This window comes from Simochromis diagramma, unplaced genomic scaffold (genome assembly GCF_900408965.1).
Source record: "Simochromis diagramma unplaced genomic scaffold, fSimDia1.1 OVJJ01000596.1, whole genome shotgun sequence".
Taxonomy (NCBI): Eukaryota; Metazoa; Chordata; class Actinopteri; order Cichliformes; family Cichlidae; genus Simochromis; species Simochromis diagramma.
This window is the reverse complement of record NW_024387245.1, coordinates 1,114,102-1,135,199: the sequence shown is the minus strand read 5'-3', so window position 1 is coordinate 1,135,199 and position 21,098 is coordinate 1,114,102. Positions and strand designations below refer to the sequence as shown.

Below are 21,098 nucleotides of genomic sequence, written 5' to 3'. Positions count from 1 at the left end.
ATTTCTCCCAAACAGACTTTCCTCCCTTCTGCCTCCTCTTGTTTTACTCCCCCATCTCTCCTTCTCTCTCCCACCTGTCTGTCTCTTATTGCTGCTGTCTTTCATCACCCCCTCCACTCTGTGGCCGAAACCTATCAGAGGTTGAATCAATGACGAGATGTCTGAGGATGTCTCTGCATGTATATCTGAGATCTGAGTGAGAGAAAATGTGTGTATGCATTTGCACATTGTGAAAAGAAATCTGTGTATGTGTTTCTTCCTCATTATTGAGAGATTTTGCGATTGTGTGGTTTAATGTGCTCTGCCTAGCTCCCATTTCAGTATTTCATACATCAAAAAGTGTGAAAAAACACATTTACGTGTGTGTGTGTGTGCGCGTGTGTGTTTTTTGCATGTGTTTGAGTGAGCTTCTTCTTTGAGGATGCTAACTAGTGGATGCTAAATAATGCAGCATTCTGCCGAATGCCTCTCCTCCCCAACAACATCCTGATTAGTGATTCGGGGTTTGAAAATGTTAATGCTTTTAACACAGTCACTTCTCATTCACGTCAAACTGTTGAAAACAGCAGGACTGAATAGGCTCACATATAGAGCATACACAAACATGGACAGTGGTAGAACCAGATAGACATACTTGTACCAACTCACATGTAGGCAGACAGATGCAAGCATGGAAAGATACCCCTTCAAAATATAGAAACTGACACTTACATTATTGCATATCCACAGAGAAACAGGATAAAAAAAAGACATTGGAAGAGCAGGTTTAAAATTTTTAGCTTTTGTTGGTTTCTTCATTATTGACCTTCATTAAACTATTAAGTAGTCTTTACTGTTGAAGAGAATTTAATTGAATTGTCTATGTTAGGTTTCGTCAGCTTCACAGACAGAGTTACATCTGTGTCAGTTTTTTCAAGCAGAGCCCTGATGTAAATTAGCCTTTATATGTTTAGTGTTCCTAGCTTCTTTAACCCTGATCAAGACAACCTACTGAAGCTCAAAGTGAACATCAGAATGGGGAAGGGAGGTGATTTAAGTGACTTTGAATGTGGCATGATTATTGGTGCCAGACAAGCTGCTCTGAGTATTTCAGAAACTACTGATTTACTGCAATTTTCCCGCACAATCATCTCGAGGGTTTACAGCGAATGGTCCTAAAAAGAGATAATATCCAGTTAGCAGCAGTTCTGTGGATAAACATGCCCTTGTTCACGTCACAGGTCAGAGGAAAATGGGCAATGGGAACTAAAATGTGCGGAAGAACATCTCAGAGCACACAACACACTGAATCAAAAACAGGATACTAAGAGTATAATTCACTTCGGTTTACCAGAGTAGATAATACAGTAGAAGATTGGAAAAATGTTGAATTGATTAGTTTTGATTTCTGCTGCAACAAAACTTGGTGTAACCCACACGAGACAATAGAGCCATCCTGCTTTGTATCATTGGTTCGGGCTGCTGTGGTGGTGTAAAGGTGTGGGGGATAATTTCTTGCCACACTTTCAGCTTCTCGCTACAAACCAAACATTGGTTGTACTCCACAGCCTGCCTGAGTATTGTTGTTGACCATGTCCATGCTGTTTCCACCATTGTTACATGCCTTTTCACAATCACCTAAAACTGTTTTTGTGAGCATGAAAATAAATTTACTCTATTCAACTCACCTTCACAGTCACCAGATTTCAATCATAAATAGCACCTTTCGGATATGGTGGACCGGGAGATTTGCATCATGGATGTGAGGCCAATAAATCTGCAGTAACTGTGTGATGCTATCATGTCAATATGGGCCAAAGTCTCTGAGGAATATTTCCAACTAGGTCCAACCCAATACTAGCAAGATATACAAAGTGGCTGGTGAGTGAACAATAGGTCCACTTGGTAATCATATGTTGTCTGTGTATGTGGGGACGCTGTTGTCCCCTCACCCCTAACCAGTGATGGCAGACAGCCCCTCCCTGAGCCTGGTTCTGCAGCAGGTTTCTTTCTGTTGAGAGTTTTTTCTTCCCAATGTCACCAAGTGCTATCTCAAAGGGGCAAGTCTAACTATTATTTGTCCCTCTGTTATTGTAGGGTCTTTAACCCAAAATATAAAGTGCCTTAATTTTATATGAATAAAATTCATTGAACTGAACTGAACTGAATTAACAAAGCTATACTGATTAGCATTCGGATAATTTTTCTGTGAAGTAGAGTTTAACCGACCGTATTTGTAACTAGCTTTCTCACAATGCTAATGTAATGCATGATTCCTGTCTATGTATATTTTATAATTTTCATGAGGTTCAGACATTTTCTCTCTCTCTTTCTTGCATTCCAGTAAAAGTACTTTTTTATTCAATATTTATTAACACCATGTCCAATGTGATCAGCTCAGTTTCACTAGTGGTGAGAGAGCAATGCAGACTAATCAGCATGTAAGTATAAATGCAAACCCAATTTTTTAAATTTAACACATTGACCAGCTGTGATGAGCAGAGTGAAAGAATTGTGTTTAACCTTCACACTACTGGACCACCCACACTACCTTGTGGAACACATTCTCACTTTAAATGACAAACAAGGTAAAGTATTACAGCAGTACTTTCTATTACAGCTCAGTAATAAAGTGGTAATAGTAGGGAAACAAGAGAGAAACAAGAACCTAATAATGTGGTGATCAGACAATAGTTTCCCCCATTCACTCTGCTTCCATTGCAGTAAAAATAAAGAAAGAAAATGTACAGCAGTTATTTTGGTTTATTATGGATTTTTATGAAATGTAATTAATTAGTTTAATAATTTATGCTTTCCTTATAGTTGTGAGTGTTGGTCACTTTAAACTGTCCCCTTCAACACTAGGCACTGCGGGAAAGAGCCACCTGCCAGGAGGTGGCAGAATGCTGGGAGTTTGCACTTTCTGTTTTATCACTGGATAAAGACAAAGAAGAAGTGGGGCGACACCTGTTAACTTTAGCCTCCTTTTGCCCCCTTTTTGGCTTGCCTCATAGATCCATGCTTGTATAAACCAGTCGATTATAACACAAATATCTGGAATCAAATCCACATGCTAGCTACGGCTGTACTGCAAGGTAAGTTATATTGTCTTGTTGTTATTAACTTAAGCTACATACTATTAGCTCACATTAGAGTATCTAACAGTGCCTTAGCATCAAATTTTAGCTTAGTTCTTCAATAAAGAAATAAAAACTCAGACTGAATAAAAGTAAGGTTGTCTTGAAATAAGTTGACCATTATTATTGTAAATATGAATAGAGAACTAGAGCTTATTAGACAAAACTACCATAGATGTTTTTTATTAATCCAAAGCATTGAACATAATATTTAAATTATTGCTTTTAAGCAAAGCAGAATGCTGGGAACCTAGTGTAGGATTCATTCAAGCATTGTAATATAGTAATACTGCCCAAATATGACATGAGCCAATATTACCTATTAATTATGAGGTTATTACAGTGAAAACTTTTAAAAATGTGAAAATTCAAACTCACAGACATTACTTTCTTATTTCTAGCAGGTTATCATATCAGGTTATCAAGTATTACACTACTATCAGCAATTGGTTTTGTCTCATGTGAATGTCTTTATTTCCACATTATTATCCCCAGTTTGGGGGTAATATTGGTGTAATATTACTCAACTGTTGATATTTCTTGGCTATTAAGTAGTCATTACTTTGGTAATTGAGTAGTAATTACCATGTTATTACATTCTTGTTTGTGCCTTGTTACCCTACTATTACCACTTTTTTACCGAGCTGCTATGAAACTGCTATCAGTATTACATTTTAAAAAATTATTACTATTTAATATTTTTCTAAAATGTTTTCTGTCTTCTTGCTCTACAGTCTCAGCATTAGCTTACAGAGCCACAACATCCGCATGAAAAACGAGCGATATTTCAGATGAAAACAATGTCTCATTGTCTCAGCTCTCAGCCTTTCTGCCTCATTGTGACAGAAAGGCTGAGAGTTCACTGGAACTGTAGTCAGCTTTTGAAATAACCAGTCATAACAACAGTGTGAGATAGCAGTCAACTACACCATAGCTGCTTTTCCATACCACAATTCTGCCTGTGCATTATTTTAATCAAAGGTATTTGAAAATCCTTCACTTGGAACTTGCAAAATCTTACAACTGCACCAGTGAGCAGCACATATCAACACTTTGTTTACAGGCAAACGGAGTGATGCTCAACTTCTGAAATGAGGCAATAGAAAACCAACTCACACTGCTGCATAGAGTATTAAAATGCAGAACCGTGAAACTGGCATGTGTTTTATTCTGCTTTGTTTGAATTTTGGGTAGCGCTCAGCAAACAAGGTGAAAAGAATGAGCTCCTGCTTTTAAAAGAAAAATAAGTGACAGAGAAAGACTTTATCTTTTCAAATGACTGAATTCAAATGAACTCACAGTGCAAAAGAAAATGTGTTCAGTTTAAACTGCCTGAGGCAGAAAGGGAGAAATAAACATGCTCTGCACGCTTCCTTTTTGTATTCCTCTTGCATTTTGGTTTGAAAATGAAGCATCTTTAGAAACATTCTGCATGTCTCATGCTATTTAAAGAGAAAAAAAGGATCTATATGACGAAGGTATATTTTGGTTGCCTTTGCTTAGTATTAAACATCCACAGTATATTTGACACATAATAAGTACTTAGCATTCTTATATATTCATGAAGCTTTTGTGTGTTTCCGTCTTTGCTTCACAGGCATCCTTATTTATTTATTCTTTTTAATCATTTTGCCACAGGCATAGCAATATTGCAGTACCACGGGAGCAATGCTGTACTATTGGGATTACTGTATGTCTGTCTGGATCTAAACCTCCGCTAAATGTGTTAAAAGGTAAAAATGCAAATGATTTTGTTTTCAAGGTCACCAGACTGTGTGATTTTCTTTGACATCCAGCCATCCAGCTGTGATACAGAGAGCATCAAGGTTAAAATGCTTTGATGCTTCCAGTAGGTGATCTCCCTCCCTCTCTCTCTCTGATGATGCAACCTCTCATCACTCCTTGCCAAACGGTGCTAACTAGTGCCCAGACTCTACAACTGCCTCCTTCATGCCTTTTCTTGATATTTTTCTTCCATATCGCTGTGGTTCCCCCCACTGAATGCGATTCAAATGCCCTCCCTAGAAGCACACAGAGCACCAAGCAAGCCAAACAAATCTGACTGAGTTGTTTATCACAAGAGCTTGAATGTCAACTTGGCAAAACCTCCAGCTATAGTGTGTGGAAAGGAATGAGAGTAATTACACAGACTGACAGACACAAAAACACACACGCACACACAAAATTGCAAGAGATGCAACTGTGCAATCAAAGACACACACACACACACACACACACACACACACACACTGTTTTTGTATAATAAACAGACTGAGGCAACGCTTTCATGTCGTCTCTCAGTTAAATGTGTGTGATGAAGCCATTAATTGTCTTTCTCTCTCTACCTTTTCCCTCTCTTTACTTAGGCTCTATTCACCTCTTTCCTGTTTCCTCTAAACCTTCTTCATTCTCTTTGTCTCTTCCCACCTATTTCTGTCTTTCCACCTCTCTCGCTTTCCCCTTTGCCTCTTTTTCTCACATGGTTCAATGATTGGAGACTTCAAATTGCCACTGAATTTCATCATAGAACCCCACTCCTGCTCTCACTGCCCTTGTAGCCTCCTGCCAAATACACCAAGATATGCAAGAACACACACAAGCTCAATATGCCACCAGGACAAAAATCCATGTCAAAGACAATTGGAGAAAAGGGGGGGTTAGGAAAAAAATACAGAAAAAAAAAAACCTATTTCTTTTGCAAAAAGCAAAAAATATTTGGTGCAATGTTTGATCCACATAAATCAACAAGGGACGATAAGAAAGACTGAAACATTACACTCAACTAGGCAGTGTTTTAAATGTAGTGCTCTTCCTGTGGCTGTAACTAACCACTTTTTGTTGAAAAATGTATAAATTAAAAATTGCCATTATAATTTTGGGCATTTCTTTGATCCGTTCTTTTTTTCCAAGATGGCGACGTTGTACAGAACAACAGATTTAAATTTATTTTTTCTTTTCTCTAATCCACACAGGTGGTCGTAGGTTTAGGAACGTAGGTGTAGGCTAACAAGTTGCAACTTGTTAAAAGACATTTAAACATATATTGGTGGGGGTGTACATGTATATATGAGCCTAGTTTGAACTAGGCTTAACCTAAAAAAAAAAAATCCCAAATAAACTCAAATTTGTGCGTGCAATTCTTTTTTTGTTTTGTTTTATCAATCATTAAAGATGTATACCCTACAATCATTCCACCTTTGAAAAACAAAAGTTCAAAGGATTTATATAAAACCAAAAAGTACCATGACATTTATGACCATAACAAGTGTGTGTAAACTTCTGACCACAACTGTGTACGCATATACAGACTCCCTAGGCAAAGGTATTTTACACTTTGAGCTTGACTAATCAGGTTTGAGTAGGTTTGGGCTACATGCAGGTTTAGAGACCCTGTGGCGAGGACTGTTTGGAGAAAAAGAAAAAAAAAAACTGCTGTTGCCCTCAGAGCCCAGGGGAACTAATCAGGCCATCTAGTTGTTGATTATTGTTTCTCAAGTCCATATTACTGTAATGTTGATGTATATGACCAGTCACTTCTTCCTTTGAAAGTTCCTCAAAAATAAAAAAAAATAATTTTTTGTTTTTGCCCACAGTTATAAGCAATTTTCAGTTAAACAGGTCACGTTATAAGGTGGGCAGCATGTAGATGGGAGATTGTATTTTGAGGCTTTTTTGGGCCCAATTTTAAGTTTCATTTTCACTCACTGTTCACATTTAGTTAGGGATAGACACAAACAGTTTGTGGTTAAGGTAAGGAAACGATCCAGGTTTAGCTTTTAAAATTGGCTATTTAAAAAATAAATAAACAAAGGCTACAAAGCTTTATTCTACAAATTTCCCTGATGCCAGGTTTCCCCAAATCTAAAGGTAATGGCACCGAGTTCGAGCTAATTTTCACTCAAGGCATTACATCAGCTCACACAGATGGCCTAGCCTCTCCCTTCTGAAGGACAATAGTTTCTGCTTTGCCTTATTCCAACGCAACTATAATAAAAATCCACTTTTCACTAATCTACAGATCTTTCCAAAGGAGAGTCCTCCTAGAAAGAGAGCAGTGTGCGTTATGATTTAATCAGTGTTACATCTGAGCTGTGTTTAGCAGATGTTCTTGCAACAGTTAAATGAGTCTTATAGGAGAACAACATGGATCTGGACAAATCAATGCTGTGAATCAATCATTTTTAACTTCAGATAGAATTATTATCCATCGTTAAATTATATCCAAGCAAAATAAATGTTTTCACTATCCTCTCATTGTTCTATCAGTTATACTAATAGTGGCAGGGGCAGCAGTGTAAGCAGACATACCTAGAGCTTCTACTCCCTGTCCACTGGATCCAGCTCTTCTGGGGGAATAACAAGGCGTTCCCTAGACAGCCAAAGTACATAATCTCTCCAGCATCCGGAAGAGAGTCCTGGGATTCCCCAGGGGTCTCCTCCCAGGTAGACATGCCCAAAACACGTCACCAAAAAACCATCCAGGAAGCATTATAGTGAGACGCCTGAACTACCTCAGCTTACCGCATTTTATTGAATTTTTTTAAAAATATATTTGGCATTAGTCAAAACTGATGTTTTCATATGGGAATCCCAGAAAACTGATTCTGTTCATCTGGATGTTGCATTTCGAATATAACATCCAGATGAACAGAATCAGTTTTCTCAGACCTTACCTGTATGATTGAGCATACTTCAAGACCTTTAATATGGGAGGTTCAAACTACTATTGTCATAGTAAAATAAAATAAAATAAAATAAAATGAAGGTTTATACCTGGGACATGGAACATGTCCAATATCTTTTATGGCACCTTAAAAATATAAGATATCTCATGTGTGATTTCAAAGTGTTGAGACCGCGTTGTTCAGCAGTTTTACTGCTCCTTAGTAAATCATATTTCCTAAGAACATGGCCAGTCTGGTGACCTACAGACAAAGAAAGGTAAACTCTTAAAAACGCTATCAGTTACTTTTGGAAAACAATAGATACACGCAGCATTTTTTTTTTACAAATTCTGTTGTGTTTTTTAAAAACACTATTATTTATGACAGTGATGAATAAATGAACAAACAAACTTCCTCTTCTGCTAACTGATAAAAACACCAAGAGGTCTCAGCTCAAACCTTATCTTCTTCTAATTACACTTTGCTCTTTGAAGTGAGGTCATGTTATTGTTGCACTGTGTACAAAAGGAAGTTAGTCACAGAGGTAAAAAAAAAAAAAACTTCAAATACTTTTCAGACTGAGTAAAATGTTACGACATTTACCGTAACAAACCAGTCAGCTGGCTGGCTATATTGACTACAGTTGAATCTAGATTCCCATTTAGGGAACTGAGGCTCATATCAAAAGTCATTTCCATAAAAGGATTTCCTCCTTGCTCACATCTGGAAAACCAGTCCCACAGAGTGATGTGTTTGTGTGTATTTGTTTGTGTTTCAGTGTGAACATGTATGGCGTGTGTGTGTGTGTGTAATGCGCGGACGCACGTATGAGCGCATGTCCACTTGTGCGTGTGGGTGAGCCAAGTGAGATAATAGAAACAATACTTAATCTGATCTAGCCAGTCCTTAATCAGGTCTCCCCAGTCCTTCCTGCTGGTGGTTTCCATAGCAACAACCCTTCACTTCTTTCAAGTGCTCCTCTGATTTGTTGTTTTGTACTAAAAGTATCTTTGAAGACACTCGGCTGAACCTCTAATAAAAACATAATGAACAAAATTAACAACATGCTGCTTGAATTGTAGAAATCTTTTATAAAACTTGGCTGTGATACAAAAAACATATCAAAATATACTAATAAGATTGTAAGAACAGCATTATAGGATATATCATAAATACTTAAAATTCACAATGACTTCATCCTGGTCACATCTGATAGTGTTAAAACTTAGAACCTTTCTCTTCAGCTTTACTTTTGATAACATATTCTTATAGACAATTTTATCCAGTATTACTTTATTTTTTCACATTAATGTTAACTGGTTTCTATTTTAAACTCCTTTATTTTGCTGTATTTCGTTTTTATTGCTATTATTGTTACAAATTTTAGTCTATGTGAGCTTTAAATTGCAATATATTTTAATTTATTTTTGTCTTTTTATTCGATTTTTATTTAATTTGCTCTGTCTTCTTATGTTGTTAGCATTAGTCTTCTCTGTAGCACTTTGATTTGCACTGATCTCAAGACAAGCCGCTATATAAGAGATTGTTTTGATGACCATGGTTAGCTGCTAATTTACTGTTTTCATTTTAATTTTTATCTTCAACCCTCAAAAGTGGCAGTAGAGGAAATTGCAGAGGAGTTCTTAAAATATTCCCAAGGTGTGGCTGCATCGAGTTGAGTTTTTACAGTGAACTTAAAGTGACGTAAAGTAGTTATCCAGCTGCACTGGTCAGAAGTTTCCATCAACTCAACAGGAAGACAGAGGTTACGGCATTTCACAGTGCTCTCTGCATGTGTGTGTGTTGCATGCTGCTACTGTTTCAATAGTAGGAAGTCAGTGTGACCCCACACAGTAGAAAAATTCCTCGGCCCAAAGCATTTCGCACTGGTAACATCACGTTGAGGACGTTTACTCTCCTGCAAGTTACTGTTGATGATTTGTGGCAGAAGACTGAACAAGCAGTGGTGGTCCACAACGTTTCAGTACAATGTTTCAGTAAAAGAAGGCACTTCTCACCGGACATCAAGTTATCCGGTTCTGCTTGTCATATAGCATGCTGGAGAAGGTGTTCTTCTGAATCGCTACTGAATAAATAATTAATTAATTAAATTTTTTCTTTTCTTCGACTGACTGCCTTAAAAGTGGATGTTGTTGTAAATAAACAATTGAAATTAACTCTCCTGTTCTAGCAGCACTTGAAGTTGCCATTGTGATTCAAGAACTAGCTAACCAGTGACCAGTGTTGGGGAGTAACGGAATACATGTACCGCCGTTACGTATTTAAAATACAAAATGCGAGTAACTGTATTCCGTTACAGTTACCGTTTAAAAAGGTGGTATTCAGAATACAGTTACTTTGCTGAAATAAAGGGCTTACACGGCGGTATTTTCCTGTATCATATGTTCAGCTATGCCCTCTCTATTTTTGGTTTCCACACCCCAAGCAAAACACGCATTAAGAGGCTCTAATGCCTGTGTCTGAATCCCGCGGCCCATGTCACCCCTACTTGCGGCCCGCATAATCATGTGAAGAAATATTTTTAAAAAATTATTCACAAAAATTATTTAATATGAGTGTTACAGGCATAGTCCCAAAGAATGTAGCCTCATGGGCAGTGTAGTCTGTGCTGCAGGGAGAATGGACTGCCATACCCGTTATGTGTCTGTGAGCGCCAGGGAGGAAGAAAAAGGAGAGTCGAAAAGTAAGAGATGTCACTGACCAGAAGCGGGAGATGGAAGCATGTAAATATAATAATAACCACTGCAGCCAAAAAGAATATCTGACGAGCCCAGTTGTAAGTAAGCTATTAAGACTCGACTGTACACTGTGTTCATGTTTTCCTCCGAAACAATAAGTTCCGTTGGAGCAGCCTTTCAACGCCTCTCTCTGTCTCTCGCTAGCAAAGTTGACCCAGACAACAAAGTAAAGCTAGTTTTTGGCTACGAGCCCGACACGAACCCGACGTATTAGCCAGAGGTCCCTTTACTACGGTTCGGACTTCGGAGCTGCGGACCTGTTTTCTATACTCGTGGAATAGTTTTCAATACGAGATCGATGCAAAAAGTGCAGCCTTACCTAATGTCCACCCTACTGTTACTCATTTGATATTAAGATTTAAATCTAGTTGGTGTTGGTATGGCAAGTAACCTTCAGTAATAGTAATAATTCACACAGCAATAGTACATTCATGTAGTTGTAAAAAGCATGATAATATAATAGGTAATCCAAAGTATTCCGAATGCGTTACTCTTATTGAGTAACGTAGCGGAATGCGTTACAAAATACATTTTGGGGCATGTATTCTGTAATCTGTAGTGGAATACATTTTAAAACTAACCTTCCCAACACTGCCAGTGACTGCCTGTTCTTCTCTGAGCTGTGACAATGTGAAATGTGTGTGAACATGGGAATGACGTTGAATTGTCCAGTCGACTCCAACACTCTGGGCCTGTGGAGCACAGGTCTATCAATGCCTCAAGCTTGGGTCTGGAAGAAGTTGGTAATTCCTTAGAGCAAGGCGTTTAGTCAGCTTTTAAGTGATTCTGACAAAACTCACACTACTCAGGAGGGGGAAGCAGCTTCTTGCTGACACTGCATGCAGTGGGAATGGAATGCTGCTGACTTCAATACAGGACATAGTTGGACAATGGAAGGAATAACTAGACGACCTCCTCAATCCTAATACCTTCCACAGACAGAACAGAGTCTGGGAACAAAGGGAATGGCTCGCCCGTCATAAGAGGTGCATGAGATTCAGCCCAAGTTTCTCAAGGCTTTGATTGTTAGGCTGCCTTGGTTGACATGCCTTATGAAACATCACATGGAAGTCAGCGATGCAAACTGTGGTGGTGACTCCCCTTTTTAAGAATGGGGGCCAGAGGAATGTGCTTAGAATTAAGCAGCAGAATTTTACAGTCTTCCCAGGAAGGTCTATGCCAGAGCCTTAGAAAGGAGAATCTGTCTGCTTGGTAACCATTGGAACCAGGAAGAATAAAGTGGTTTAAATTGTAGTTGGGGTATGGGGAATGTAGTTTGATGAAATTGTGTAACAAATAGTTAAAATTAGATGAACAGAATAATTATTTCAGGTTTATGAAGTATAATTAGCACACTGGAATGTATATCCCAACAGACATGATGCAAGAGGCTGAGTAGATCCCAGACAGTAGTCCATCACAGGCCTAAAAGATAGACATACATATCCACATAAACTATTTAGAATCTCCATTTATCATAACAATGTGGGAGGAAAGTGGAGGACACGGAGAAAGCCTAACTGTCAATCATGTCATTGCTTTATTGCACATCTCGAGTCTTACTATTAAGTTTAGGTAGTATCACACTTTTCTGGCTGCAGATAAAACTTTATGAGTCTATCTATAAGTCTAAATTATTTTCTTTAGTCTAATGTATAACATAATGCATACTTTCTTTCTGTGTATGCAATGTCTAGTATTTGCAGTGTACATCGTTTGAGTTCAGATCACTAATTCATTGCGTTTGCCTATATTTTCGCTGTTTTTTAGTGTGGACACCACTGGAATTAATGCTTTTTGGCTTCTGCTGGTTAGTGTGAAGTAGATATAGATAAAGAAAAACATTTACCTTTTAATAAATTACCAGGATGTTCTTCAGTTGTTTAATTATTCTGTGATTAAAGAAAATTACTATAAAAGAGATAAGCTGCTAAAACACAACTCAAGTTAAAGTTTTTTTTTAAGTGCCTGAATAAAAAGCTAATTTCTTATCTTACATACTTTTTGTCTACTTTTTGTCACGCTTTCCTGTCTGGATATGGTAGTTTCCCGGTGTTAGTAGTTTTCTTGTTTTCTTGTTTAGTGAACATCATAAAATATTGACCTTTCAATTTTCACCCATAAATCAGTTTATAATAAATAGAGAATCAAATACAGGAGAAGAAGTGATAACAGAGGGAGACTAGTGTAATGGAGAAAGCAAAGTCCAATAAGTTTACCTTTTTAAAATAGTATTGCAGTTCAGTCTCTTGGGTGAAAATCATTTCTTTCATATCCATAAGACAGAAAAAAGTCTAATATGCCTCTTCTAGTATATTTAGGCTCTAATGTTTATTTTAGTGATTCTAGCAAATGTGACCAGCCATCACTTTGGTCAAGACTCGCAGTCTGAATTGAAAATGATTCCTTAATTTTCATCTACTGCCACTTGTTTGTTTAAGAAAAATAATCATTTTAAGTTATTCAAATTGCAAACTATATATAAAAGAAGGAGGTACCCACTGCAACATCATTCACTCTCTATTATAGGAGTATAGCAGTTGCCATCTTGGTTTTCTAAAGCCAGAAGTGGCTATCCTTTGATGAAATGCAAAGATTTTTGGCTTAAATTTAAGCTACTAATGTTGCTAAGATAAGTGTATCCACTGGCGAAAGTTATTATTGGCTAAAATTATTTGCTAAGACACAAATACTGGCTAATAAATGCTAAATGACACTGTAAGAAGCACAGACTTATTGGACTGTGAGTTACTACACAGTAAACCATTTTATTTTTCAGATAAAAATTCAAACAGCACAAACAGAGTCCAATTCTATGACTTGAATTTACATAAAGTGAAGGCAAGCAGACATCTCAGACAGCTACAGCTGCCTGTGTAGGCATCTATCTGCCAGTCAACATGGTTACCTATCCAAACAATGCACCCATAAACCTATAAATAGGTTAAAAAATTAAGTTGCAGCTTAGTTATGTTATTTGCTCTTTAGCTGTGGCTTTTTTCTTGTATAAAAAATTACTGCACTTCCATGTTGAGGTTGTTTCCTGATTAGAATCAATAGTTAGGGACATCATCAGCTTTTTCAACAGCTCCCAAAATTAATTGTTCAGGAAAAAGGTAAGGTGCCATAGAGCCATTGGACCTGAGTGCTGTAATCAGGTAAAGATTTCAAACTGGTGACCAAATTGGGTACTTTGGTACAAACTTTGCCTTGCTTTTTGTATAGTACAAATGCTGGAGAGCAAATCCAGTACTGAAACTCCATTATGTGGACATTCAGTCCCAAACAGATTCTCTGAGAGTTTAGCAGTGACAGCTTTCAAGCCCAACTTTCAAATCCTCTTTCTGTCCCACCCCATTTACACAAATCCTCACCTCTATCTCTGTTTCTTTCGGTTCTGAGTTAATGCATTTTACTTTATAAAGGCTTTGCATTTATGCAGTCATGACAATCCCTCTTGGGATTTTTGGTGTGTAAAAAAAATTAAGTATATACAGCTATGCAATTCAGCTTGAAATAGACATACCAAAGCTTAGTTAGCATTAGTTTCATGTTTGTATTTTTGGTCAGGAAACTAGCCTGAGGGGTTTAATCTAAAATGAAAGTAAAGTGGAAAGTTTTCAGAATCTTGCACAATAATAACATAATCAAAGGTTTGGCTCATGCAGAGCAGGGACTGTAAAATCTGAGATAGAAACTAAGTTCCAAGAAATGTCCCAGTTCCACACAGTTTAAAAGCAGTCAGCAAAGTTCAGGGTGAGCAATGCTTCCTCCTCCTCACAACATGTGTGTGATTAAAAACAGCAGCACAATAACAACCCTAGAGTCCCATCACCAACAGCAGAGGGCCGTTAAGACGACTGCACACTCCGTTCACAGCGCTGCCGAAGCAGGCACGATGCAGTCTGTGTCCAAAGGCTGCGACCAGATGGAGGCGTGAGAAGTGAAAGGTTTTCTCATGCTCATGTGTGCTTGTAGTGATTTGTTGGACTCCAGATCAAAAGTTCATGTAAAACGTGCTGATGATGCCAACTGGAAAGAGTTTGGATTTTCACTGGCATGCAGTTCAAACTTTAGTGTACACAAGTAAAATATTCCTGTTATTATTATGGTTGTTTATTATTACTCTGTTATAAAAGGCATTTACAGCTACTCTCTTCATGAAAATAAAGTACCAGGTTGAGTCACCTCTAAACCTATAGGTTTCTCAAAATGTGCTCTCCAAGCCAGAGATGGCCTTTGATAACATTTTGCGCAACTCACACACAACGAGGACTGATATGGTGCATTCATCCACAGTTTGTGTCATGCATATTGCATTTCAATTTCAACTCTGTTCTCGCCATCTTTGCAGATTAAATCCTCCTAATGTCGGTTCACTAATGGTAAATGGTAAAGCGCTTTTCTACTCTCCTGAAGACTCAAAGTGCTTTATACAACACACCTCATTCACTGACTCACACCCCATGGTTAAAAAATATAAACCAGCACAAAAGATATATTATAGACATAAATCTTCATCTTCGGATAGATTACAAACATTAAATTGAAAAAAAAAAGGTTGGTATTTGCATTTTTCTTCTGTAGCCTTAAGTCAAATACTAGCACACTAAGTTGGTGCTCGGTGATCAAAAACCTGCTCTCGGCATTTTATAATCTCCTGTTTAGTCAATTCAGTTTACTTGCAAACTAATGAAATTGCCACTGGTCATTGCTGTACTGGGGAATCGAGATATTGAATGTATTATATCAGCTCAAATTTTGGAGCATTTACATGGTGAGCATATTGGTATTCTTAATTTTTGCCTCTTGTGCCAAAGTACAGCTTCACACAATCTGAGTGTGGCAGGAGACTTGGAAGATTAATGAGAGCTATTTATGGTTCATATGCAGAAAGTGTATAAAAGTTTTTACACCTTTGTTCCCAAGATCACGTCCCAGTGGTACAGGGACCACAGAATCTTTATCCTGTTACTCCAATTATTCAAAAAGTGTGCGGAGTGTCATTATTCTCAGTCACTACCATCATGAAAAGGTCAGGAAAAGCCTTCAGGTATGAAACAATCACATCCACTCATAAGCACATGAGAAAGAGGGGGTGGCTGACATCGGCTTTACCCCAGGCAACAACAGCATCTGGTGTGCGTGTGTGTTTTAATCTGAGCAGAGTGTGTGTTTAAAGCGCAGTGGGATGATCTCCCCTCATATCCAAAAGAAGGAGTGGAAAAGTGAAGGGGGGTGGTCTAAGCTTGTTATTAGGAACACCCAGATTCTGTAGAAAGGGATGGGAAATCCCTTTCTGTCTCTTTTTATCTTTCTCTGGATTTGCAGTCCAGATGCCCCCTAACCCCATCTATCGTCCACTACTGCTCCTATGATTGCAGCTTAAGCTGCATTTTCCCCACAACAACAGAAAATTGATTGTTATATTGTTAAGCCAGTTCTAATGTCTTCATAAAATCCTCTTCCTCACCCCCACCCACCACAAAAAAGAAACACAGGAATGGGATTATAATAAAGTGCTGCAAGTATAGTGAGACCGGCATCCTGTTTTTCATCATCCGAAGATGAAGGATTGTTAAAACTATAAGTGAAAAGATTTTAAAGTTAAAGGAAAACTCCAGCTTTTAAATTTGTTTAAGCCCAAAGTGTGTATTGCACAATAAGCATGGCATTTTACAATACAGAGCCTTGTTGTGCTCAGTTGTATTTTTGTAAAAGTTGCTTCATTCTTGGACTGGAGGTTTCTATCTGAGCACCTCTACGGGAATGCATGCTGATGTCTGGAAGTCTTTTTTGAGAACCGAGTTTCACAATTAAGTGAATCTGATGACTTTCACCCAGGAGACTTGAGCTTGAATCCAGTTTTTGGATTTAAGTTTCATCTCCATAGTTTTCTTTTCACTCACGATTTGGTTAGTGATTAAAGTAAAACTGTGTACTATAATGTAAACCACATGTTAGAAAGCTTGCTAAAATAAAATGATGATGGTTTTCATTGCACTTTTTCACATGGCTGCAAGAGATCTCTTGGTTTATTTTCTAATCTGATCACTGATTCTACGTTTTGAATAGGTCAGATTGGATGATAACACCTTTTCTGACCTTCTAGTATCCATATCAATGTAAATTATATTGATTTCCTTCATGGCACCACAACAGCTTTGATCTGCCTGTTCATGGAGAAGGGGTGCCTGTCATCCAAATACTGATAAATACGTTTTGGTTTGGTGGTCATTTGTCCCCACATGAACAGCTCAGCCAACAATGCACAACCAAAAAAGCAGTTGTTGTTGTTTCTGGATACAACATTATAAAAATGCCTGGATGTAAAACAGGCAGAAAAATGCAGACATGCTGCTCAGTCAGATAAATGATAGTTAGTGACAAATAAAACAGAGCTACCAGAGCACCGAGGACAGAGGGCAGTATTCATTTAGCATGCAAAGGCCAAGCAACGAGTTCACCAAGTCACTATTTCTGGGAAAGCGGATTCAGTGGAACGATTGGATTTCAGCACCGTGGCCCAGTTCCTCTGGGCTAGTGACTCTTTACTGCAGGCTAATAAGACACAGAAGATCAGTCAGCCATAATGAGAAGACAGACAAAAATAACTAACTAAATAAATAAAAGTAAGACAGAAGGACACAATAGCAGCAGGTGGAGATATTTGGTGAACTCCAGTGGTAATACATGTACACACACACACACGCCCAGGGGGATTTAGTTATTGCCCAGGGGGCAGCAGTTGTATTTGATGTGTGATTAACAGTTTAATCTGTAGTCCTTCTCGATATGATTAATGAGCCATAAATAGCTCTCATTAATCTTCCATGGAAATAATGACATTAGCATCATTAAGAGGATCTAGATTGTTGGCATAATTTGAATTTTTCAAGGCTGCTGCCCACTTTGTGATTGTATGTATGTGGTTATCAGATCAATCATAAAGCACTGTCAAGAACATCTTTAACAGTTTCCAGGTTTGAGCCTGTAAAGTGTGCCACATTGAAGGGTTGGTGCACTGGTTCAAAGGTAAAATGACAGATTAAAGCCCTAACTTAACATTGCTGGAAGCTTCTTCTCCTGATGGCAACCAAATGGTTTTAAAAAGCGAGAAAATTTGTCCTCATGCATGTTATTACTATTACATCAAAATAAGGAAACTTACTGCATATGTTTTAATTTAAATCTGAATCTGTTTAACCCGTTTGTTGAAATAAAGTTCGAAAATTTTGTTTTTAGAGAAGGGCCCAGAGTCAGCTGTTGTAGCTGGGTGTGCTCTTGTCCTCTCTGATGCCTGCAATTTGAGACGTGAGGCTTGGGTGAGACATTTTGGCTTGTTCTTGCTTCTTTGCACTTGTGATGTTTAAGAATATGATTAATTTTGTTTGGTCTTCTTTTAGCTTTAACTTTAGGTTAGGCTACTTGCATGTTAGATGAACTGTACCAGCACAAATATTTAGAATAATTTTGCAGTGTGTATAATGCTAGGCTCAGACTATACAGTATAAACTTTACTTTACTTTATTTTATTGATTTATATAGCACTCTTCACAGGATAAAAACCACTAAGTGCTTCACAATAATATAAAACAGATAAACAAAAACCAGCACAATCAAACATACAAGCCAAATCTAATCAAAAGCTAATCTAAATAAATGAGTCTTAAGATGATGTTTAAAAGAATAAATACAATCCAGGCAACGTGAAGATGGAGAGAAATCCAGAACCTGGGGGCCACCGCTCTAAAAGATCTATCACCTCTGGTCTTAAAACGTGTTCGTGGGACTACCAACAGCCTTTGATTAGATGATCTCAGGCTGTGAGAGGGAGTGTGAGGTTCTAAAAGATCAGGAATATAGATAGGAGCATCATGATTCAAAGCTTTAAAAGTCAGGACTAAGATTTTAAAATGAATTCTAAAATGTACTGGAAGCCAGTGTAATGATCGTAAAACTGGTGTAATGTGTTCTCTTTTTCGTGTCTTTGTTAAAAGCCTTGCTGCAGCATTCTGGACTAACTGGAGACGGTCAAGATTCTTTTTGCTCAAACAGAGAAAAAGACTGTTACAGTAATCTAAGTGAGAAGAAATAAAAGCATGGATAACCATGTCTAACTCAGATTTAGACAAAAAAGTTCGCAGTTTGGAGATGTTTCTTAGCTGAAAAAGGCAGTATGGGCAGACAACACAAACATTGGTTCGGGGTGGAAATAAAAATGGGTTTTACATTACAGCCAATTGTTTGTTGACCAATATATGTACAAAGCACTTGTCTTCACCTGAGTTTTTTTTCTCTGCTCATATATATACATAGACATGGCACGGTGAGAAAAAAAAATAATGTTGCTGGTGCAGTTATGTAAAGCTGTGACACAGAGTACACTAGACAGCTAGTATCACACACACCGCTTCAGTTGCCATTGTCTCTTTACATGATTTTTACATTCTTTTCCTGAAAATGGTGAGCCCCACATGCAAAGGTGAACCTTGCTAAACTACTGCAGTGCATGCTGTGCAGCTTTTAATCGTGTATCTAATATGTAATATATCATGTATGTAATTGTGTAATCGTGGATCCAACCATGTAGTGGACACCTGATCATGACCTGCCTTCACACCTGCCCCTCACCCTCCACTTAGCATGCACACATTTTCCAGCTTGACATTTATCTTTGGTTTTGCTTGTCTTCCTGATTGCTAATGACTCTTTTTGTTTTGATTACCTGCTTGTCCTGATTTTGGATTGTTGTTGTACACTGACTGCTCCCTTGCTCCTGACTCTTTTCTGAATTTGATAAATTGCCCTTTTCAATTTCCTGGTTTAACGTTCACACCAAACACTAACATGCCAGCTCCTAGGATTTTAACACCTTTAAAAAAAACTGTGATGTTTTGTCAGCACATGTACTCAGTTCCTCAGTTTATATTTTGAAGATGCACAGTTTTCTTTGGATAATAAAGGCTTATTTGTTCAGATAGAGAGGGTGACAGCAAATTCATCAAATGCAAAAATCCCAAGCGCTTTATCCCATTTCTGACCCTTCTCCACTTTCTAGATGTTGACAGCAGCAGTATAAATCTAAAAATTATATTACTCATTTTTGGCCATCATCTATGCCAATAAGATATACGAGATTAAAAAGAAAGAAATAGTAACAAAGAGAATGCACCTAATAATGAATGCAAAGCATTAAGGAGGAAAAGGGTCGATGAAAGGAAATAGAGATAAATGAAAAATGACACAGATGCCTTCCTAAATACATATGCCTATCTGTGGAAGGCATATAAACATGACAAGTACATGAAAAACACATTCTTCCACACCCGAGCACACACTACCACCTTCAGCTCACTTTTCCACTAAACATCACTGTCACACAGCCACCGCTGTCCAGCTGTGCTCACAACTGAAACACAAAACACCACTGTAGGATAGAAAGTATTATATATGTATGCCTGCACACTAGTTCAAAAGGCGAACAATCAGAGAAGACCAGATAAAGTGTCTGAATATGTTTGCGAAGGTAAACGTTTTCGCTCAATTTGTATTTAAAAACAACCAAGTGGAAAAAAAAACTCAAGTAAAAAATGTAATGTAAAAAAAAGTCACTTACCTTTTCAACCGTGACAATTACAAGCACTTGCTTTGGCCAGCGGGTATGTTCTTGCTCTGCCTTTTGCCGACTGAATCTGAAGTTTTGGTGCGTGCATGTGTTTTAAGGCCTGATGTTAATAGGTCTCGTTATGAACAACCTCTAATCAGTAAAAATAGCAATGTCGGTCAGTGTTTAGTCTGCACACACATTCACGCAGTGCAACACACACACATTTTCAATGCGGTTCACATGATCATTAAATTTCAGGGTACATATGTGTGTGCGTGTGTGTGATTACATGGTGTCGGGGTCTCTCGGGCCACTTAAGCCTCATGTTCGAACAGGGCCTCAAATGCAAGCGCACTCTAAGAGTGAGGTCATTGGAGAAAGAGTGACAGCTTCAGGAAATGAAACACACCTCAAATTACAGCTAAACAACATTAACTAACATTTAAAACATGTGGTTTCGCATGACTCGCTTTCTCTCCATCAGACCAGCGTGTTTCTTGATTGAAACCTTGCCTTTTTCTGTCGACTGCTTTAAAACACAAACAGCAGAGTGTGAGAATGTCACACCGTGAACACCGAGGACTTTCTCTCCAGAATGAATATCGCACCGTTTTAATACTCACTATTTGTGCCAGACTTGTAGTTTTCCCCTTTGCCTCTGCGTTGTTCCTCTCGGTGCCTGCACACATTCGGCATAGCGGGAGATATCGAGGCTTGTTTTCCTCCCTTCAGAAGCCATCTGCTGTTGTTTAATATTAAAAGACAAGTTCTGGAGTTAAGTAAACCATCATAGTAAACATGCAGGTTTCTGCTGAGAGTTTTTCCCATCCACACATTCATTAAGCCACTTTTTGCTTTCTGTCAATCACTCGACACCACAACAGTTCTCTGCCTGAAGATAACCTTTTAAAGACACGCAATGCCTGAACTGAAAGTACAAAGGATGTAA

At 38.1% G+C, this 21,098-nt stretch overlaps 1 protein-coding gene across 1 annotated transcript in view; it reads right to left on the bottom strand.

Annotated features, from left to right (window-relative positions):
- Positions 1–20,891, bottom strand: part of cdh5 (cadherin 5) — a 68,374-nt gene extending 47,483 nt beyond the window's left edge. The window contains exon 1 of the mRNA XM_039999991.1: positions 20,773–20,891. The gene's annotated coding sequence lies outside the window, so the exon portion shown is untranslated. The remainder of the gene's footprint in view (positions 1–20,772) is intronic.
- Positions 20,892–21,098: the final 207 nt, after the last annotated feature.